Source organism: Protopterus annectens, chromosome 14.part0 (assembly GCF_019279795.1).
Source record: "Protopterus annectens isolate FY-2018-M chromosome 14.part0, PAN1.0, whole genome shotgun sequence".
NCBI classification, from domain to species: Eukaryota; Metazoa; Chordata; order Ceratodontiformes; family Protopteridae; genus Protopterus; species Protopterus annectens.
In genome coordinates, this window is record NC_056748.1 from 410662384 (window position 1) to 410687500 (window position 25117).

Consider the following 25117-nt stretch of genomic DNA (forward strand, 5'->3'; position numbering starts at 1 on the left):
ATAATTTGGATGGAATTTTGAAACTTTCCACCCTGAGATAGGGGTGAGGACAACAAAGTATGTTGTACTGACAATTAAATTTCAGTTTATGTGTCCAGCGGACATGTGTGCAAAATGGGTAGCTATGTATGGGCCATAATTTTTTTGTGGGAGCAGACTGCCCATTTTTTTTTTTCAGGTGAGAGTGGTATGTGGGGTAGGGGAAGTAGGTATATTTGGGGAGGTAGGCTGGGGAGGTAAGCAGACAAGACAAACAAGACGCATACAGGGGTGGAATATGACACATGGGGTGGGTGAACACCATTGACGGGGAAGGGTGTTTGGAAATCGCAAGCCCATGAGCCCACAGATGGCAACAGTGAAACTGACATCCCCACCCATGGGCAGTCACCACTGCACCTTCACAGCCCGGAGGGTGGCTGTGCTGGGGGCTGCATAGGAGGGGCAGGCTCACCCATGAGTCATGCCACTCTTGCCTCAAGCTGGCGTAGAGGATCAGCGACTGAACGCTTGATCTCCCTACGCACCACAGCCTGGACCATTCGGAGGGTGATAGGTGGCCCTCCTCCGGCCACGGGGGGGACAAGCCCCATCCCCTGCAGCGCTTCCACCCAAAGGTGGCACAGGGCCACCGGAGGAGGAGGTCCCGGCCTGGGCACCAGACATGCTGGTGCCAGGTGCCATCGCCGGCTGAGGTGGGAGAGGAGGGTCCACTGGGACCGGCCTTCCCATACGTTCTGTGTTTAGCAGGATTTAATGACAATATGGGTTAGTAACAGACAACAGCATTCCAAATTAGTTGTAATAGCATGCAGTAGTATTCCCATTAACCCAACACACAAGAATTCCAACAGTTGAACAGCAGGCATAACACATGCATATTTAGAACAACAGTGGACATTCCAACAGCATGCAGGGTTGATTGGTGGTAACAAGCCACCAAGATTGTGGTATGTGAACAGGGCACATGCATCAAAGTACATGCAGATATTTAAAACCAATTGGACATATGTCCCAACAAAGTTTTTCAGATTACACATACCCATTTAGGTGTGGAATGGCATTATTTATGACCATAAAGTAGCGTGTAAAAAGATCACTCCATTAACTACTTATATATACTTATAACATTACTCTACATTCCTACTGACTGCAGGTATATCTATCCCCTACATGTATTATTACACTAAGCAGTGTTCATTAAATTGTGAAATGGGTTTTGATAGTTGTTTATATACATGACCTGTATCTGACATACAAACTGTTCAAGATGCAGATGTTACTGCTACGTATTTATATATTTCTTTTATATTCATATATCTACATATCTGGATGTCTTCAGGTGACATTATCAGCTACATTTAAACAGACCCCTACATTTCTAGCAGCACACTGACATTTGTGGGTAACACAATCACAAGCTACTCATGTGCCAGATTAACCTGTACATGCTAGCCATGAACCAACAGTTGAGGACTGTATATATGCTTAAGAGATACTGGCATTCCCTTCATCCACTTTATATGGACCTACACAAGTGTGGATTGACAGCACTTAATACAACTGTACTATTTCCATAATGCAAGGGCACAACAACATATCAAAGAAAGTGACATGGACACAGTCCAGGAATTATACCTTTATTAATTACATTGCACACTTTTGTAGTGGCTCTCTCATTCATTTCATATTTTGGTGCATGCAGAATACTTTTATTCTAGACTTATACCTTTATTAATGGATTACAACACTGTTTCACGCTCTCTCACTTATTTTATATAATAATACATGCAGAATAAGTACTAACCTGCCTGGTGGCGCAGCCTTAGCAGCCTATCTGCATAGGCTTGCCGATTCGCAGCACAGACACCTGCAGCTGTGAAGTAAATGAAAGGATATTGAGACATACCTATCCATTATATAGACTACAATAGCATTTCTTACATACTTCATTCAATGGCTACCTACTCCGTAGTGGGGCATCTTGCATGTCATGGGTCTCCTGTATCCATCGGTTCAGTTGGTCCTGCTTCCATCTCTTAAGGTCTGCATGGTGGTGACGGACCTGCTCACCAGTCTGAGGAACACCTGTGGCACTGGTGAGATCATGAGCTAACCAGTTCCAAGCCTCCGCTTTGTACTCCATCCCTTGAAACTGGCCCTGCAGGAGTCTTGACTCATGATGGTGGACAAGGAGCCAAACCATGTATTTTGACTCCTCGATGCCCCACCGTTGCGCTCGAAAGCGAGTACCCTCTCCAGCACCGGCCAGTCTGACTGCAGATGGGAGCTACAACCAGTTATGGCAAGTATTCCTGCCTATGGAGCTTAAATATCCCTCATTTCCCACACTTATTTGTGATTGGCCATTTTTGAAAATTCTCAGCTAACAGCAAACCTGCTTAGCAATGGTTAAACTTCCATTTATAAGTATATGTATGTTAACAGTGCATGTTTATGCTAAGCTGTCATGGCTTAGTGGTTCAGTACTTTGATTATGATGCACAGTGTCCCGGGTTCGAGCCTTGTCATTGCTTTTTATTTTACTACTGTCCAGACAGGCTAGGGGGTGTGGCTGTGTTTAGGTGACTTTGCACAACTTTGCTCTATGTTGCTCCACGTTGCCCGACATTGCCCGACGGTGCGCTGGTTAGCGCGGTGCACAGCTCCACGCAAATTGATTGTGCTAGGTAAAGCGCTGCTTAGCTATGGGCAACTATATTGCACTAGGTAAAGCACTGCTAGCTATGGGCAATTATATGTCAATATCCTTAATGCTGCTCACCTTCTTATATTTATATATATACATTTTGTTCACTAATACATAGGCCATTTCAATGCTTTTTACTAAAATTTAATTCATATATGTCAAGAATTATTTTATATACTAATTTAAAACATAAAATAGAAAGGTGAGTAGTGGGACTAGAACCGGGAATGCCTCCTCTTTGTGCAAAGGCTCTACCACTACACTATTGCTATTTGGCTTAATTTGCATAAACATTTCTTATTATGCTCTTCGATGTCGAAATTGCTAACTGTAGCTAAGCAATGGGCACACTTGCACAAACACATGCAAATACGGGCAGCTGTATCGGGAATTATAAAAAAAAAATAAAAAGTTTACATTTTACAATTACAAAGGGGTTTAGTATGTGGGGATGTGTAGTGTTTGCTATGTGTACATTTCAGCGGACTCTCTCATTGCACTTGTCATTTTCACATTTATATAGTTGCAAGGTCATGGATATTTGGACTGCTCGGCAGTCCGACACGTCCCCTGCAGTCTTACACGCTCTGTTTTAGCCTTCCAGTTGAGTCAGTGCACCCTCATGAATATACATGGCACGCTGACATCTTCCTCTTAGACTGCCTTTTCCATGTAAGACTTATTTAGTCTTACCCGGAGGATTACTGAACCCCCCCATTATCTTATTATATTTTTGCATTATACATTTAGGTGGTGGGAGAGAAAATACTTGAATGATATATAGTAATTTGGGGAAAATAATTGATTTAATGAAATACAGCCTGTTCTTCATTGCAAATAGATATGTATTCTAATTTGTAATCATTGTCTCTATATTATTTATTACATTGCTATAGTTAAATACAATAGTGTCATTTAGGTCATGTGTTAAATAAACTCCTAAATATTGAAGTTTACATTCAGTAACAAGCTACTTTAAGAGTTTTTTATTTAAGTTGATATTTGTTTTGGAACTCAGACATAACATATTTGTTTTTAATCCATTAAACCGTAGCCCTGAGACTTTTTGGAAATTAGTCATGGTTTTAAATAATGCTTGTATAGAATGGTTTGCATTGGACAGAGTTAAGAGGATATCATCTGCAAATAGTTGGAGTTTTAAGTTTAAGTTTTTGGTTATTTTTCTAGCTTGTATGTTATCTTGTGATCTAATATTGTTTGCAAAAGGCTCAATCATTAAAGCAAGTAATAAAGGTGACAATGGCCAGCCTTGTTTGGTTCCTTTTTTAATTGAGATAGGACCTGATCTATAAGATCCTAGTTTAACATATGCTAAAGAATTTTTCTATAGGCTCATAATTAAATTTATAAATGTTTTGGGAAATTTATATTATTCTAAAACTAAATTTAAATATCTCCAGTTTACTGTATCAAAAGCACTGTTGATGTCTAAGGAAACTAAGGCTAAATCGTTGTTTTTATGTTTAGCATAATATATTAGTGTTATGATTCTGTTAATGTTATCGTAAGTATTTCTTCCTTTTATAAAGCCTGTCTGATCTTTGTGTATTAATATGAGGTGAAAATGTTTGATTCTATTTGCTGAAATTGCCATAAACATTTTATAATCTATGTTAAGTAATGATATATGTGTGTATGAGGAACAGTACTTGTCATCTTTACCTGGTTTTACTATTGGAGAAATTAATGAATATTTCCATGAAGGGGGTGTGAATAGTTCTTCTTTAGATATATTATACACTTTTAAGAGTAAAGATAATTACTGTCCTGGTAATAGTTTGAACATTTCTGGTAATATGGAAATAGTTTGAACATTTCTGGTAATATGTTATCTGGTCCAGGAGCCTTATTCACTTTAAGTTTGGAGATTTGTAACTTTAATTCTGTCATTGTTATTGGTTTATTAATTATGCCAATTTGGTTTGTGTTAATTTAATAGGCATGTTTTTGCTAAGAAAAGCTTTAATATCAGTTATTGAGATAAGGTCAGGATTTGATATATTGAGAGTATTACAACGAAGTCTAAATGTTTCTAATATGTTATTAAGATCCATTACTACCTTATTTGTTTGTGAGTTGTAAATCCCTTTTATTTGTTTAGATTTAATAATTTCCTGTGTCTTGTTTGCTAGTTGTCCTTCATTAAGGAAGTTCATAGAATAAGAATTTAATTTAATTTTTTCAAGGTTTATCATGATTTTGTGATGTATTATTTCTGAATATTTGCTATTGGTTTGTGTTAACTCTGGGATTAGGTTAGAATTGCCTTTTTGTATTTCTAATTCAAGGTTATCTAGTTAGTTTGCAGATCTATCATTTCTTTATTCCATGTCTTTTTCTTGTTAATATACCATGATAGTGTTTTACCATCCATAAATTATTTTAATGAGTCCCATATGTGTATTTCTGAAATATCTTCAGTATTATTTATATCCAAGAAATACCTTATTTCATTTGTATTGAATTCTTTAAATTCATCTAGACTTGTTAAGTATGAGGGTATTCTAGTAATAGGCAGAGAGAAGAAATGTTCAGTATCTATTTCAAATAGTATTGTGTTATGATCCGATCGAGGACAGGCTATAACTTTAACTGTGTTTAATTTAATTATTAAATCATTTGATACATAAACTCTGTCAATACATGAGTGATATTTATGTCAGTGTGAATAAAAGGTAAATATAATGAATTATGGTCAGCAAAATTAATACATTTAATTATTATTGCAACAATAAAGTTTGTTAGAGCTCTGGATGCAGGAGATTTCTTTCAATTACAATGCAAATCAGAATCTTTATCATCTATAATACAATTCAGTTCTCCTGCTATTATTAAACTGCCTTTTGTGTGGCATATAATATCTTCTAAGTGAGTGTCAAATGCTTTAATGCCAACCCCTTGTATCCAATATATATTAACCAAGGTGTACATTTTCCTGTTGATTTCGAGAGTTACTAAAAACATTCCTGTAGAACCAAGTTATTAGATATAATGATATAAGAAAATAGGGATGAGTGTCTTATTAATTTCATATCAAATATGCACAAGTTGTTATATTGTGAACACCAATTTCAATATATTTTCATTACACTGTTAAAATAAAGATCGTGGCATGTTACCGGTTACGCATTTATATTACACTGTCAAAAACTCAAACTGTCGACAGTGTAATAATCAACACAAAAATGTAGAAACCCCCGAACATCGAACACACACAAAAAAAAAAAAAATACCCAAACACAACACAAATTGCTCTATGCAGGGAGGCAAGCCCCCTTGCACCCCCCACATCCCCCGCTACTTAAATATACCAACTGCGAGATCGCACTACATTGCAGTAAACGTAAATCTCCCCTTACAGAGATTTCCGTTTACAAGCGCGATGACTTTCGCCTTTGACATTTTGATGCCGACAATATCAGCTTCGATATTGTCAGCCTTCGACAGGGTGAAGTAGACCCCAGGTTACTATACATAAATATGCAGTCTTATTAATTGGTATATTCTTTTAAACTGTTAAATAATGAGTATATTTCATAAAATACAACAGATGAGACCATGTCTATATGAAATAGATTTCTATTTCTTAATTGATTTCAGCAAAGTACTTATAAAGCAGCAAAGATTTAACTTTAAGATCAACTATGCATTAAATATAGGCATGATTTATAAAAATTATACTGAAAGGGTTGATGTATAAAAAGCTTCAACCAGTATTATTTAAAAGTGATCTACTAGATCTTGATTTTTGCACTATTTAATAGATCACATTCTTTCCTCCCCTTCAGATCTGTGCTTTCATTGAAATTATATGTATCATAGAGAGCTTATAATCTGTTATTTAGATTTTAATCATTCTTCATATTACTTTCACTTTGGTAATCTAATATTTGAAAATGTTGTTTATATATACTGTTCAATATCTAATTCCTCTTAATCATGCTAAATATTAATAATAAAGCTTGGCTGGATATGTTACTCTACATACAGTCTTTACATGTGCTGCTTTAATTCACCAGGAAAAAATAAAAACCTTTAAAGAGAATAAAATGTCTTTCAATATACTCATACTAGACATACTAGGTGCACTCCTGTTATCTACATTTTTATATTGTGTAGTGTTATAGGTCTTAATATCATGGAAATGTATACTATGCCTTTTGTTAATATACAATTTCACCTTTTTAACAGAATATATTTCTGTTATACTTCTAGAGTATTTCAACAAGTAAAAAAAAATCAAGCTTAAAACTAATATTAACGTCAGTGAAGCTCTATAACCTTTGTAAATACATTCACAATCTAAAATGCTTTCCAGATATCCTTTCAGTAACATAGCATCTCAAACATATTTATAATAGTAATTTTGTTCATTCTCTACAATTTTTCTATTGCACTTGGTTATGAGATATGTTTTCAATTATATTTAAATAATGTATATGCATTAACATATAAAGGATCATTTACTCTTTAATAAATTTTACTTTAAGGCACTTAAGTAAGCAACTAATTACAAGTATGTTAAACTGCCTCAGCTACTAAAAATGTAAAATAAATTGTTGAGTGAGCTTCTGACCTTAAAACGTGCAGTATGTGGCAATACAATATTGTAGCTTCTTTCAGGAAGCCTTTTTTATTATCTGCAGTTAATGGTTTCTTAATAAATATTATTTTCCCTTTGTTGCTTGTGTTTATACTCCATATTAAAAGTTTATATGAATGAAAGTGCTTGCAATGAATGCAAAGGGCCCAAGTCTCTTCTCGATATCTAATATGACGTCAACAATTAGTTGACCATTTATTTTAGGTCCGAGATGGCCAGCAAGTTCACATAGAGTTGTTCTTGCTAACAAAAGCTTTTAAAGTGTTATACTCATCTCGTGAAGCTGGGAGGAATAAAACCTAGTGAGAAACTTAAAACAAAGACAATCTAGGTATGTCTCGTGCATGTTGATAGTGAGAATTCAGAAATACAGCAATACAATAGATTTTCAATGCTCGAGAATGAATGCTATGCAAAAATGCAAAGATGAAGCAGTAGCATACTTTAACACCAAATTACTTGCTATTCTTAACTCCCATACTACCAGCCACTCTATTATAACCAAAGTTAATATTGCACCATGGCTTTCTAAAGTTACCAAAACCAAAATTTCACTCAAAAATAAAGCATGGGCCACCTACCGAAAAACAAAAGCCCCACTTGATCAACTAAGATTCAGACAGCTAAGGAATGACACCAAAAATCCATAACCTTAGACAAAAAGAATTACTACTACCATCTACTACAAAAACACCAAAACAAACCTCAAACGTTCTGGGCAGGGATAAACAAACTACTCTACCTAGGCCAAACCGCCATTCCACCCCCCTCAGCTTCCCAACAAAAATCCCCAGTAGACATTGCTAATAACTTCAACAGCTTCTTCACAGAGACTATCCAACTCTCTCCCAATGGCTCTAATTCTAATGCAGCCACACCCAGTACCAAGAAAAAACATACTTTACCTTCCAACCTATTCCTACTCAACTTATTCATGCCCTACTTAAAAAACTAAGACCCACCACCCTGGCTGCCGACCTCCACCCAGCAGACTATCTGCAAAAGGCTGCTGACACCATAGCATACCCCATCTCAGTCTTGATCAACAGAGCTATACCTGAAGCTACTGTTCCCACTATATAGAAAATCTCCCATGTCATACCTCTCCATAAAGGAGGAACTGTTAAACTTTAGACCTATAGCTATTCTATCACCTCTAGCTAAAATTATGGAGAAGTGTGTGCACATACAGCTCATGCACTACCTCACACAGAACAAGCTGTTGTCCAACTTTCAGCATGGTTTTAAACCACACCACAGTACTAATTCTGCCCTCCTCTCTTTCTCTAACGTCATTAACCACAACCTCAATAATAAAAAAAAATATCCTCAGCACTCTTTCTAGATCCATCCAAGGCTTTTGACATGGTTGATCACAAAATGCTTATAAATAACTTGAAGGCCTTCTCCTTAAACAACCATGCACTCCAGTGGTTTCAATCCTACCTGCAGGGCAGGCAACAGGCAGTCCTATGGCAAGACAAGTTATCATCTCACCTACCCATCACATTAGGAGTCCCCCAGGGCTCGATACTAGGACCCCTTCTTTTCTCCATCTTTATCAGTGACCTTCATTCAATCACCCCAGATGCTACCTGCATTCAATATGTGGATGGCTCCATCTTGATTTGTTCTGACACCTCACCAGCTACTTTATTCACATTAACCCAAAATTCCTTCAATACAGTCGAAAAATGGCTCTCAAATCAACATGAAATCCTAAACCCCAACAAAACTAAGCTACTTCTCTTCTCCCCCACATGCAGGACCCCCCTGCCATCCTTCAATATAACTACTAACAATGGCACTATCATCTCCCCAGAAGCCCAAACTAAACTACTGGGTGTCATAGTTGATAACAACCTGAAGTTTGATGTGCATATCAATTAAACTATCAAAACCATTAAAAAAACTTGTCTCTCTTTACAGAATCAAACATTTCCTTACTCCACTTGCTAGAATTGCAATTGCTCATTCCCATCTACTATCAACCCGTCTCTACACCTCACCTCTATTCTCCAACTTAAACAAAACAGATCTTAATAAACTATCATCCTGCTATAACCACATTGCCAGATTTGCTACTGGCACAGCCTACTGGACACAACACTGTCACAACCTAAATCATATAGGATGGCTTGAACTGCCTAGTCTACTGCAGTTCAGCCAGCTAATAGTGGCACATAAAGTCCTTTACCAACCAGAAAATATACCTGCACTAAAAAATATTATCAGCCCCTACACCAGCACCACTGCTATCATCCACTTGACTCCTAGTTCAAACATACAAATCCAACTACTCAGCTGGGGACTCTCTGTTTGCCAACTCAGTTGGAAAAACATGGAACAGACTCCCAGCTGATTGACCCTAGAACCCTCACTAACACGATTCAAAAACAAACTCAAGAAATACTTCAAAAGTTATTGGTTATGTCCTTGCACTAACCCCTACTAGTGACCTCTCTATTACTTAGCTGCCTTACCTTCAACTACTTCTAACTTTTTTTCTACCACACCATTTCAGGAAGGGTCAATTGTATAACTGCTGCTCAATGTGTTTTAAATCTGAATGTAATGTTATGTATATATAACTTTGAAAATAATGTTATGTTTTGTAAAGTGTTTTATAATAAGTTAGTACTATATGTGCTAAAGGCTGGTATTGCTTATGACTACAATCTGCTTGAAACTAGCATTTACTAAATGTTCAATGTGTATTATTATCTTGAAGGTTTTCTCACCAAGCCTCTGCTGAAAATTGACATATATCCAGTCAGAATATCCTGGTCAACAAATGTAAAATAAAAATAAAAAATAAATAAAACGCATTTATAACTATATTCAATCAAAACTTCTGTAATTTTATTACAGTAATATTCAGATCTGTCAATTCACTTGTTATTAAATAAAAACACTGTGAATATATCCAGTGTAAGTGAATATTATTTAAGTAAATACATGAGGGAATTTCTATTAGTATTCATTACTTAAGGACAATGATGTTGATATAGTGATGCATCTCATTCTGCGTTTGTATGCAGTGCAAGGAGTATACAGTCATGCAGTTTCAAACATTATATTCCATTCTCATACCCATTCAACTATGTGTTTACATTTAACACATATCTTTTAATATAAATATGTAATAAAGGACTATGTTTTAATGATCTGTGATGTTAAAGGTGTTTAAAGATTATATGCGTTTCTTTTTTCTTTTTTTCCCTTTCTTTTCTGATAATTATAGTGGTTAAATGTTCCTTAAATTAATATATTAATGCTTGTGGACAGATTATTGGTTCAAATCTAGGTATATAGTTAAACATTTGGCATTTCAATATTAATAGCTAGCAGTATGTGAAGAAATAATGCCCTTATTTATAGTGCTAAATATTCTTATGATGTACTTTTTAATATATTGTTTGAGGCAGTATGTATTTTGTAGTTATTTATAGCAGATATAAAAATGAAAATGATATAGAACAATAGAATAAAAGGTATACCTGTATTAGTTGATGACTTTATATTGAAACATTCTTTTAAATGTATTATTTATTTTCTCTTTTACTTTTCCCCTTCATTGAATTATAGATATATGAACTTTGCAGCTGTATTGTTATAAAAAGAAAAGTAACAAATTATTATTTGTTTATTTGTCTTTTAGTTTTTTCTTCTTTTGTTCAACTACTTTTCATTCATTTCTTTCTGCATTTCTCTTGGGCATGCTATTTATCAAGTCCATAACTTCATCTTGATCAAGTATGTTGTTAAGTAAGTATTTTGTTGCTGTATCCAGTGAGTCAAAGATTTTTATACCTTCCGGAAGAAAGCTTTTCAGTCTGGCTGGAAACAATAAGTGTGTCTTCAGTTGGTTTTTCTTCAGAGCTTTTATGATGGGGTAATATTTTCTTTTTTTTGTTACTACTACTGAAGAATAGTCATTGTCAAAGCTGATAAGTGATCCTTGATAATTTACCGGGGAATTTGACCACAGTGTTAAGATTATTTCTTTCTCCTGACTGGAAAACATTTTCATGATGATGGATCTTGGTTTAGGTTTTGTTGAAATAGATGCTTCTGTATTGTTAGAGATCTGTGGGCTCATTCTATGCCATAGGAGAGAGATTCTGGTAGTTTAAGTATGGCTAGTATCCATGTAGTAAGAAAATTAATGATATTATCACCTTCTGTTTTTTTCTATGAGCCAATATATTCAAAGATTACTTTTTCTGGATCAGTGACTGCGGTGGTGGTGCTGCGGTAGCGTTGTCACCTCACAGTTAGACGCCCGTTCGATTCTCAGTTAGAGCGTCTTCTGTGTGGTGACATGCGTGAATGGGCATTCCTTCATTGAAAGTTGTGCATTAGGTCCGGCAAGCCAGCACATAAAACTCTACTGCCAATCATTAGCAGACCGGAGTTCCGTTGTGGCGACCCCTAACCGGGAAAAGCCGAAAGACACACACACACACTCTTTCTGGATCAATTTCCCAGGTCATCTAATTTGTCTAATAGGTAGTTGTTTTGTTTTAGTAATAATTTTGAGAGGTGTTCTTCCTCAGTTAGTGTTTTTTTCCATTTCATTTAAGGATTGTTCCATCTGTAAAATTTGAGTTTAATGTTGTAAAACAATTTCTTGTAGTTGATCAAGCTGTTGAGAACATTTGTCTTTGAATGAGTCTAATCTGTTGTCCATTTTATTTATTTTCAAGTAAATATCCTGCAGGTCTGTTAAAAGTGACTGCAATTCCTTTATGAGTGTAGAATCTTGAAGTGAAGTTTTGTTGTGGCTCATGCTGATAAGGTGAGGGAAGATTTCTTGTCAAGTTGAATATGACAGGGATTTTTGTTAGAATTTTTTTTAAAACATTGAATGATTTCCCAGTTGTTTAGAAGTATGAAGTATGAATGAAAAAGTCCAAAAAAAGTATTTTGTAATACAATTTCCTGTCAGAAATATAATCCAGGTTAGAGAGCTCATGAAGAATGCCGCTACCAGTTCACCATCCTGGCCACTAAAAAGTTGTATTTTGATATTGTGTTTAAACAATTTGATCATGACCACATTTTTCCTTCTTTCCAGAGTTTTTGTGGCATAGTCATTACCAAATATAATTAAGTTTTGACCAGATTTCAATGGAACTTTAGAAATAGCAGTTTTAAGGATATGTTCTCTGTCTAAAAATGACATAAACTTGACAACAATAGACTTTGGGGGTTGTGACTTTGATGAGGAAGGGAGTTTTCCTAAAGCACGATGATCCCTGTCTATTCCTTATGGTAATTCAACTTAAAGATTTAAGAAACTGGATATCTATTTTCTGACAAAAAGAGGTGATAATCTTCACTTTCAGTTTTTTCAGGAAGCCCAAATATTCTAAGATTCCATCTTCCTTCATTAGTTTGTAAATCGTCCACTTTATTTAAAAAACAGTTGTTTTGTTTAAAAATGAATTAAGTTTGCACTTCATTTTCCTGTGGTCTTCCATCATTGTCAGTTAATGAAACTTCTATGTCTTGTAGCTCAATATTTTGTTTCTATAGCGTAGCTTTAAGTAATTCAGTTTAGTATAAACTGTTTTATGAAGCTTATTGGTTCTCTGTTGAAATGTATCAGTCTTAATGGAAAGGTGCTGAAGAAAATATTTCAGCTATTGTATATCCTTCTTAAAAGACAGTTTTGAGTGAGCAGATTCAAAAGAGTTCATCTTCAAATAAAACAATGAAAGCTGAATAAGACAGGTTGACAAGAAAAATCCAGAATGCCACATAAAGTTGATATTTCCTTGATATTGGATAAATAAACCCAATCTTCAAATTTTAAACTTTTCCTGCTTTTTAAATAATATAAATGTGGAGCTCCTTACTAGAGCTACTTTCAGTTGGCCATCTTGGCTATCCCCAGACTTTGTGTTTAAGATAGACAGAAAGTTTAGGATTCTGCTCATGTTGTGAATTTTATACACCTTTTTAACTGCATTCTCATGGAATACAGCCTTTCAGTGAGTGATTCTTTCTTTTTTTATTATTTCTGCATCATTTTCAAGCTACATGGACACTTTTACAACCTGTTTTGTAGGATGTTCAGGTTGCAGTATTTACTATGTCCCTTTCTTCTACTGGTTCTGCTTTTGCAGGCTACTCTGTCATAAGTGTAGGCTGACTTATCCCTTTAAATGGTGAGGATTCTTCCTTTCTCCATATCCTTCACAAAATGTTTGTACCGTTCAGCTTTTTAAGACTATGCCTTGATCTTTGTTTGATTCATATATTCTTATGAATGTGATAGATGTTGGCACTCCCTCCTTTTTGCAGGTTAGGGAGAGATGTATCTATAAGACTATTCAGGTGCTGGTTCATTTCCCCATTAGAAACTTTGATCTTTCCAAAGTATTTGCTTCTTCTCATTGCCTCCAAAAAAATTTGAAGTGTACAAAATTGTTTCCTAGTATTATATGTTAAACTGGAGACTACAGCAGCAGGATGAAATACCATTTCAAACGTAGTTCGCATTTTTACTTGAGTAATGGGATACTGCTTCTTATCTCCATGAATACAAAATACTTTGTTTTATTTTTGCATACATAGCTCCTTTATAAGTGCATTGAACAAACAAATACCTGCATAGTGTAACCCGGGCTCTACAGGAAAAAAATTATACAGCATCAAATATGTAAAATGAACCAGAAACTATAATTCATTTATTTTTCTTTTTATTTACAACACAGATATTGAAAAAGCATCTCAACTCTTCCTGGCTATGCACCTGGTCTATAACCTAACCTCTTTCTTCTCCTTATATGATGACTAAACTCCTATGCCTTTTGCTACAAGTGACTGATGATACTTTCTCCATATTTATTTTTTTTCATTACTTGTTGATACTGGTACAATAATACTGATTAATATATCTTGGTTTATACATCTCTGACTGAATTCATCCATCCACCAACTAAATTCCTGCTTTGATGTATATTTTCTGTATATAATACTGTAATCAAACCAACTAGATCTCTGCTTGTCTGTATATATTATTGTAATTACTATGGCAACACTGTTTCTACTTCTGTACCAATTAATGTTTATATTTCTTCTGTATCTATGTTCTTGTAGTAGCTTTTTTCCCAGGGCCTCCACTGAAAATGGGCTCTTTTAGGCCCAGTGGACTTTCCCAGAAAACAAATGCAATAAAATATGAAATAAAAATAAAAAATAATGTGACAAAGAGCAATTAAAAATTAAAAGAACAATTTCTCAAACTATGTTATAAAATGTATTCAGCAAATTTTATAAACTGCGAGCATTAAATAAACAATTTAATTACATTGAATAAATTAGGTTAAAATACTGTTTACAAAAGGAATATTTATAAATATTTATAAAATGAATATGTGGTTATAAAGCAGCTGCCCTGAATTTTAGATAGGTGTAATACAAGTATGTTCTTTTAACCCTGGCTTAGATGCTGGATTTAATCTTAGTTGCCAGATTAATTCCCTTCTCTTACTTTCAGTTTCCCATGTCCCTTCTCTCTAGCATTTATGTACAATTTTGAAAATACCAAATAAAAATTTAGTATAAAAAGTACAATAAAGTGATTGTGTGGCTATGTTCATATATTCTCTTACAGAATAACCTTTCAGTCTTCCCTATGTAAGAATTGTTGCATCCAAAAAATAGCGAGGTAAAAAATCCTCTAGTTGTGCAGTTACCATTACTCAATACAGTCTCAACAGATGAAGATCCCAAAGTAACCTTAGGCTGTTCTAAAATGTACTTGCACTGATTACATCCACCACAATGTCTAGTGCCCCTCTTATTGGAATTGGTAGAATTAGTTCTGGGATGTTCCATTAAATATTTTAAGTTTCTTCCAGTCTTAAACACAAAAACAGGGGTTTCACCAAAAATTGAGACTATCTCCGTGTCCCCTCTGAACACACTTCAATATCTAACTATAATTTTTCTAATTTCTTTTGAGTAAGCCCCAAAAAGGATCGTGATGGAATTAGAAAAGACGTTAGAATTATATTATCTTGCTTGGCTGATAAATTCAGTAATACATCCAACTCTGGCAAGGGTTTGTATTTGGTACCCCATCCTTTTAATACTTCATCACTAATTTTGGATAACAGATCAGATGGATATCCCATTTCCTTAAACATCTTTGTCAGGATGTTAAATTCTGACTTAAAATTTATAACATCAGAGCACTTGCTAGCTAATCTAACAAGCTGTCCTTTAAAAATATTTTTCTTTCTAAACCATGAATGGCGACTGTTGTATTCTAAATAACTTATTACAAACCATGGGCTTTCTAAATATTTTCAACCCAAAACATCCATTGTGTATATCCTTGTGAACAGTCACATCTAAGCAGTCAATGTTGTTTTCAGAATGTGTATGTGTGAACCTCAGAAGGGGGTAGTACTGTTGATGTAAAATAAAAAAATCATCTTTTACTGAACCCTGATCTTTCCAAAGGTAAAAATGTCATCCAAGAAGCATAGTTATATGTAACATATAACTATGCTTCTTGGATGACATTTTTACCTTTGGAAAGATCAGGGTTCAGTAAAAGATGATTTTTTTATTTTACATCAACAGTACTACCCCCTTCTGAGGTTCACACATACACATTCTGAAAACAACATTGACTGCTTATGTACCAACAATTGTTAAAGCTAGAATAAAATATGTAGGTAATTTCCCAACTGTATGTAACTAAATTTGCATATATAGGAGCACAACTCACACCCATGGTGACCCCTCTTACTTGACAAAAAACTCTCCTTCAAAAGAAATTAAATTACTGTGTAGATTTAATTCTATCAAGTCCATTATAAAGTTTATGAGTGTGTTGTCTAAATTTGAAAGCTGTGGAATAGCTGCATGTAATAACTCTAAACCTAGTCTATGAGGGATGGAGGTAAATAAATCCCCCACATCCTCAGTTGGAAAGCTAAAAGATGTATTGAAATAATTATATTTAACTCTACTTAAAAAATGAGAGGAATTCTTTAAAATGTATTCTACTGGACCCAAAGAGTTCATTAAAACTTGGTCTATAAACACACCAAAGGGGATAAGTCATAGAATTTTGAGTTGCCATTATTAAATGATAGGGGTATGTTGTATTTTCTTGTGAATCTCAGGTATTCCAAATACTACTGGCATGGCAGGATGTCGATTGACCAAGAACTGATATGAAATCCACTGTAATCACCCCTGTAGCAAAGAATCATACAAAATAATTCTGTTTTTCTGTGAGCTGCACTAATTTTGTTCCTGGACACTGTTTCATACCTTTTAGTATCATGGAGAAGACTGGAAATCTGTTCAATATAATCCATTTTGTCAGCTATAAAAATGTCCCCTTCCTTGTCTGGCTTCATGACACTAAGTGAAGAATCATTCCTAAGTTCATTCATTAGATTTCTTTCCTCTTTGGTTAAGTTAAAGAATTGTTTTTCTTTTGAAATTTTAATAAATGATGTAGTTCATTACTAAAAGTTTATTCAAAAGTAGCAACCATAGGGTGGAGTGGTAGGTTAAATATACTTTTTTTCTTTTAAGTTTCAGACATGTTGGCAACACCCTGAAAATCTGAACCTTGATCTTTAAACATAATTTGAAAATTCAACTTCCTAGTATAGAGTTTTAACTCAATAAGAACATCCACTGTTTCTATCTTCTCTGTGTCCATTATAAGTGCATCCATACTGTCTGATTGTAGCAGTCATTGAAGTACAGCACCTTGCCATCAGTCAAAACATTGCACTTATTAATTTTGGAATAGCACAATAAAAGGAGCCTGACTCAGCTATTCTGATAGTCAATATATCACATTTCATAAGTTCAATATCATTAGCACCATGCTTTTGACTGGTTACAGGTAGAATCTTGCTGTCATCCATGTTTCCATATTTATAACAGAGTATGTCAATAGCTGATATTTACATTTTTTAAATGGAATTTGACAAAGGGTTTACTGCAGGTTTAAATGTTTAGTTTTAAACATGATTTCATTGAAAAACAATATCTCTGCCAGTATAACATTTTCAGCATCCTTGCCTGCTCTGTGACATAGGGATAAAACACTAACTACAACACAGGCAACCTAGGTTGGAATAGCAGCTTGGGTATCTGTAGGAGCTGGCCAGGTGACGTGGGAGTGAGCTGCTCTTTGCAGCCTGCCCATCCAAGGGAAAGAGGCAAGTCCAACCCAGAACTTGGATAACATCTTCTGGGAACTCTGAATTTTATATCCATGGAGCATAGGCCTAGGATGTACTTGTTGATGTTATATTTATGGCACAGGATCTGGATTGCAGAATCATGCTCCTCACATTATCAGCATGCAGTGAAGTCCAGAGAGCCACTGAAGGGAGGACCATGCTTTACTAGATGAGGGAAGTTTGCCCTGTAGGACTAATAACCTGGCCTGTTCCCTACTATCAGACTTGTCTGGAAGAATGAATGGTTTTATTGAGCTCCCTGGTCAGGAATGAGAAGGAAGGAGGGCTCCGGCTTCACACAGGAATGCCTGGTTCCTCCATCCAGCAGAATGAGTGGATGACAAGTACAAGTAGTTGCATACAAAAACATACAACTTTCTTAGGGTCAGTTTGGAGCACCTAATTTTTTAATATAGCTGTCAAAACCCTTTTAGTTCTATTAGTGGCTAACATTTCAATCATTTTGCTTATACTTTAACTCTCAGAATCTATTATAGTGTAAGTACGTGCTTCAAATCACATACTTCAGGACTTAATTCCATTAGGAAAAAATGTCAAGCTATGAAACTTTTGAGTTTGTGTCTTAGATGTATCCCTAACTCAAGCTAATAGTGCTTTGTTTTAGACCATGTCATTGTCCTGATATTCAGTACTTTCATGACCATGAAAGCCTTTAATGGGTCACAAGTTAGCAGTGCTGGTAAGATTCTAGCCTAATCAGGCCAGTCCCATCCCATCCCTCTTGATTGGAGTACCATTTGAAGGCCGTGACATGCTCCTTGAGGTCCTTCTCTCTGGTTAGTTGTTTAAGAAATTGTCTTCATCATGGTTGGATTGGCCACAACCAAAGTCCCCTCAGCTACAACAGCAGCAGCAGTTATTTACAACAACTGCTTTATTGTTGTCATCTTGGCACAGCATTGATGTATTGTACACATAGGACAAAAACTCCTGATCCACACTATGCAACTGCTGTCTATTTAGATGGAGAAAAGACTTCTGCTCACATTTCTGGAAGTAAAAGGTAAACTTAAGACCCTTGTTGGAATACAGAATTGTTTGACAAAACAAGGCAGAAGAGCCAGTCTGTCAACAAAATGATGAAACAAAAGGCAAAAATTACAGTTTGATAATGCAAAGTGTTCTTCAGGACAAGAAATAAAAATAAAATACAGACTCTGCAGTCTCTCTTACTAGTTTCGGTTTAGTCCCCAGATAAATTCAGGGAACTTCTTCCAGGCTGTATTGTCTGCAGAATATCACCAGATTTCTTGGGTTACTTCATGGTTTCTGTTTTATTCCGAGAACCTCTGCTTCAAAGACAAAATAAACCATCCAGTTAGAGACCAAGTTGTTTTCTTTTTTCTTTTTCTTTTTTTTTTTTTTTTATTTCCAGAGCCATTGCCTTCCTTTTTATTCATTAAACTAACTGGGTAATTACTTGTTAGCAGCAAATTTTGAAGGAAGCTCACTACCTTGTGTAGAGACATAATGAGGACTGCACACAATTTTCTATAGAGCAATATTTATAAGATTAATTACAACACTGCATTTGAACACCGTATTCCAGCTTCAGTATTCTTTACCCTTACCCAGCACCTGTTTTGCACATCCTAAGGTGAGATCCACCTTTCTGGAATGAAATGCTGCAAATATGGAGCACTGTTCTTTTTAAACTTTTTTGTTTTTGTAAGAGAGTAAGCCTCTCTGCTCCCCTGATATAAGCAGCAAACCCTCCCCACACACCCTGAATTTTTAGATACTAGTTCTGAGACTGTCATAATATGGAGTAAAGGGAATGTTCCCAGAAAAGTTAATCTCAGATTTGATACGTGTAAGTCTGAATTATTGGTCATTGATTATTCACATTTCAGAACTCAACATTTTAAGACCTGACATTTCAAAATGGTTACCATATATTTGTATCTTTCTATATAATTTTTTCTATAGATAGAGATGTAGATATTACTGTATATGTGGATATGTATACATGTGTGTGATTATACACATTTAAAGTACATTTAGTTAATATTTCTGCATTGTCCCTATTAGTCATGCCATCATCATGGCCTTTTCGTTGACATGTAGTCATAGTATATAGTGTTATGAATTATTGTATAAGTAGCATCTAACTGGCATAGTACCTGTTTCAGCAAAGCTTTTTTAAAAAAACAGACCCAAATCTTGAATACTTTCCTGACATTTAAATGTCGTTCATATAATGTTTTAAATGTCTCTTAAAAGCTTGAAATACCTAAGGAAATCTTAGTAATATGCTCATCCAGAGTTTGTTAAGAGGACACACTGCTAATTCTTGAAATGCATAGAGTATCTTCCACAAAACTGCCATAGTGTTTGAACTAAGCAATTCCATCTGTGTAGCTCTGAATATGACTATCTGTCATAATTGTATTTGATAATTGTCCATAGTAATAGTGCCATATTTTGGATAAAGATTAATTTACAGATAAGTTGTTCCTTGACTTCATTTAAAAATGGACTATTTTATAAATCAGTGCATATAAGTTATTGTATGGATTTATGCAAGTTGAATCTTAAGCCTGCTGGTTTATTAAACTCCTCAGCAGATCTTATATATTTTAACAAGATGCGACAGGTTATACATAATTAATGTGAGATCATCTGCAGTCAATGGCATCTTCTTCTGATGTTGACAGAATCTCTTGTATCCTTATGTGTTACAGTTTGGGTATTGCTGAATTTATAATGTTATGACATTACAGGTAGCACAAGCTATAAAAGAAAACAGAAAAGGCAAGATTCATTAATGCCTTCACTGAGAGCACACTAAGTGTACATGATCTGTATTCAAGAACATCCCTACCACATTTGTTCCTCTTTATAGTCACTCAGAAAGATTACACTAAGTGCACATGTAGTTTACACTTTGTGGTTACCTTTATGAATCTCCCTTGATATTTAAGGCTGCAAGAAAATCGGTATGAAAACTTAAACTAGGAGAAGAAGGTATGAGTTATGCTTGTGTTTTCTGTTCACTCAGAACAGTGTACACCTACACTTAGGGCAGGCATTAATGAATCCCAAAGAAAGTTTCTTTTTAATATGCCTTTGCATTTCTATAAACAAAGAAGTGCAGCTACTTGCTTTGGTTTTTAGATTAGTGTATTCGTTGCTAATTGCCATTAAAAAGAAAGCAGGACATGAAAGTGTATTAGGGACTTTAGTTATGCATAAGCAGTTGAATCAAATGCCTTTTAACTCTACACACAATAATCAAGAATTGTGTCCAGCATCTTGGCTCATAATTTAAAGAACTTTCTTACTATTGTGCTATATTGGTGGTCTTGGAGAAAAATCTCATTCACCTGAATGTGCTCAGTTCAGAAGGAATAGTTTTATTTTTTTACCCAATTTTACGACTATATTAGGTATCTTCACACAAAGCCACATCATGTATTAGCTGTATATAAAAAGTTTTGCATATAGCAGCACAGTTTCTGCTTTGACTGTGACACCTTTGAGATTGTACAAATGTAGATTCCTTTCTTCCTTTGTAGATTAAGAGATCTGCTGTTTCTTATTATAAGGCTGGAAAGTAAAGAAAGGATGCATGAACAAATAGGGATATGCACAGTGTGTGGATACACTTCTTTTCTGTTTTACAGTAAATTAGAATTTGCAATGTAATACATTGCTTTAATGAGTCACAATATAAAGTGGCTCACTGACACAAGCAGGAGAAAACAATTTCAAAATAATTAGGCAAAGCAGAAGAACATGAGTGCAGTGTTTGTTAAAACAGATTCTTCTGAAGCAGTATATGGTAGGAGATGGGAACACAAGCCCTGTATTTTAAGTATACTAAGTCCATGACCATGCCGCAGTGGAGAGAGGGCAACTATTTACACTTCTATTAAAAAAAAAAAAAAAAAACTTTTCACTGAGAGAAAAAAAAATCTCAGAGTTGGTATTCTTAAGTAGTAGGGAATATGGTTGCTGTGGGAATTGCTACCATCCCAAATTATTGTTTAAATTTTTTTTTGTTAAGTAAAGTTTATGGTTATGCAGGATGTATAAATAATGAAATTCTCTAAGCTTTTTTTTCCTTGACATATTAGATGTTAGAGTTTGTATGCTCAGGCTTTTTTATGCTGAGTTTTTATATCATTCATGCTGGTACTAAGATTGTGTTGTGCTTCTTGATAATGTCAATAATCTGCATGAGAAAAAAGGTTGTAGGTTTGTATGAGAGACAATATGTATAGCCGATCTTTTGTGTGTGTGTGTGTGTGTGTGTGTGTGTGTGTGTGTGTGTGTGTGTGTGTGTGTGTGTGTGTGTGTGTGTGCGTGTGTGTGTGTGTGTGTGTGTGTTTTCTGCATATGTGTGTATAGAGGTTTTTAAAGTAAATCTTTGTAAAATCTGTAGATCCCTGGGAATTTATTCAATTTCATCATATTGATTTTGGTGGAGCAGGACAATAGCAAGTGTGCATGAGTTCCATTCCCAATTGTGATTTTCATAAACAAGACATCAAGGTGCAGCCACGATCCAGACTGTATCTGTTATGGAGATATGAGGGTTCCATCCTTGCAGATTATTTTGGTCTCTCAGCCTCAAGTAACTGTGGTATCTAGACTTCTCCTTCTATAATCAAAGCACAGTCAGTTGGATCTCAATTCTCCAGCACAACTGATTGAGAGCTCAACTTACTTCAGGAATGCCTGCAAAAAATTAAATACCTTTTTGGGGGTGCTGCACCCCAATTTCAGGGCAATCTCACATACTCCTTTGGATTTGTATCTACTAACTCCACACTTGCAGAAGAGGAGGAAAATGACAGACTCTCTGGTAAAGCGGGTATTTCTCTAACACAGATAGGATTACACCACACAGACATACAGTTCATTTAGAAATGTAATTTTGACCAGTTGTGCTTGGGTAGCAAAAACGTAATCAAGTATCTGTTGATCACATGTGGGGAAGCTGACTTCCAGTGTGCACTGAAGTCATTTACTGTTAAATGGGAAGCAGCTGGGATGCAAATGAGCTCCCAGATATCATACATGATTGCTTTCTCTAAGAGAAGAAAGGATTGCTGTCACAACTGACAGGACAGCAGCTACCTCAGCTGGAGTACTTTAGTAATTTGCTTCTTGTTCTTATGTGACAGTAGATGTGATCATCAGGAGACGGACAAATGGGTCTGTGTAATAGCAGTATCCATGGAAGTAATTCTACCAGGTTAGAGTCATCAAGTCAGACATGCCTGAGTCATTGATCAACGCACTCACTTTGCTAATCAGTCTGCATCCCTCTCCACACCTATAGTCACGAGCTTTGAAAAGTGACCAAAAGGTCAAGAGTGCAGAAACAAGCAACAGAAATAAGGCTCCTTCACAGGTTACCTGGCTTTGCTGTCCTTGACATCATGTGCAGCTCAGCTGCAGGGCAGGAATTTGAGCACAGCCATTGCTGCTCCAAGAGGAGAGGAGGTAGGTGCAGGAGATCAGGCACCTTATAATGATGTCCCCTGGCCATTCACACATAAGTTGTATCAAGCACAGTCCACTGAAAGTAGAGTATGGGACAGATGAAAGACTCGTTTAGCTAGTCTGGAAATCCTGGGTATTTCACTGGATGAACTGCATTCTGTTACTGGGGATAAGAAAGGTTTGTTATTACAGTGAACTTCACCTCATTATGTTGTTTAGAAAATGGTGATATTTATTATGTAGTGGATAACAGAAGTACTCAGAATGAGGTGGCAAATACTGCTTCTGCCCTGAGTGCCCATTGCAGAAAATTCAAATTATTTTCTAATTTTATTCAATTTTTTAACTTCCCAATTTTCTTTTAATGATCATGAGAACAGATATCCCAGCTCATAACCTTCTCTCTCTCTCGCTCTTTCTTTCCCTCACACACACACACACACACACACACACACACACACACACACACACACACACACACACATATATATACAGTCTTGGGGAGGAGAGCAAAGGTTGCTAGATTATGGTGTGAGGACAGAGATCTCTACAATATGTTACTGCCCCAGTAAGTATACACATTCGCTGTGTAGATCAAATTGATCTGCTTCTTTGTAATGTGCCTATGGTGTGGGACAAAACTAGAATTCTCTTTACATAATTTTTAATGGATGTCAGCCACAAGAGCATAAGGGGTAATAAATAAGCTAAATAATAAAAAGAAATTATAAATACATGTTAAAAAATATTTAGTTTGGCACACTCAGCAAAATAAAATAAAAGGCAATAAAATAGGCAGGAAGCATACAGGCAAACCTCCACCTCAGTTACTCAAGTTCCCTTGCTATATCTTTCTACATAAACACTGTCTGCAACTGTCACAAGTTAGCTAAATTATTAACTAGTACTCACAGGTCCGCTGCAATCAAAGCATCATCATCCTCTAGCATTGCACAGCACATGGACAGTTACAAGAAAATCATTTCCTGGTCTTTCACCTTTTTGTTTCTGCATTCACAAGAGAATACAAGTCTGTCCTCATTCCTAGGTCATAAGAACAGCACATGAACAGGAATGGAGTGAAATGGAAAAAATGCATTAAGTTTTTAATGTAGCCTGGCATCAACCCTGGCATAACAGTTGTTTCCAAGGGTTGTTTAGAAATATAGTATTTTACTTGTATACTGTAATAAAATGCTATTGCTCCAGCAGCAGCCCCCCCCCAATGAATAGTCTTTACTGCCACAGGACTAGCCATACTGTGGGACAGATCATGGAGCTAGGGATTGGAGGCTGGGGGTACAGAAAGAGTTAAGAGAGGGTGTGAAGGAGGGGCTGGGGGCAAAATGGTTCTGCCTTAAAATTTAGAAGTGAGAGTTTTAGTGGTCCCAGCTGGCCAACATCTACATCTGAAAAAATAGAAAAGTGGCAGCTAGCAGCTTTAAAACTTCTCATACCCACTGCTGTATAGGTGGTAGTAACACATATGGAGACTGAGTACCTTTAGTTAATGCCGGAGGTTCAACACCTAAGTTATAGTACAAAAGCCACTTTGTAAAAAGTACTGAAGTTATGAATCAAACTTTTTAAATGAAATTTTGAAAATACGTAATGACATAATATAATAGTAACTGATACACACTTATAATTACTTTCATACATTATTGCTTATGTTCTTCAAAGTGATATATTTGGCATACAATTTATAATTGCTTTGTCTTACCTTATTCATATTGTGAATCGCTTTTTCTGCAAAGACACCAAAGTGACAGATTTGGTTATAAACTATAGCTGTTTCAGTTACTCTCACCAAATCATGAACACGTTTGGTTATTCCATACTGATTCTGAGTATCGTGTGATAAAGGAAAACATTTGCATGTGGCTTTCAAACTAACACTTCAGTCAGGACTCCGTAGTTAACAATAATGTATTTAAAGACCTATAATAGAAAATGCTCTTATTGTGTATTCTTTATATGGCAAAAAGTAATAATTCCTCAAATCACTAGACTCAGCAAAGACTTTGAAAAACTTGTTCCACCAACTGAAATAGAAAATGCATCGCATCTAAA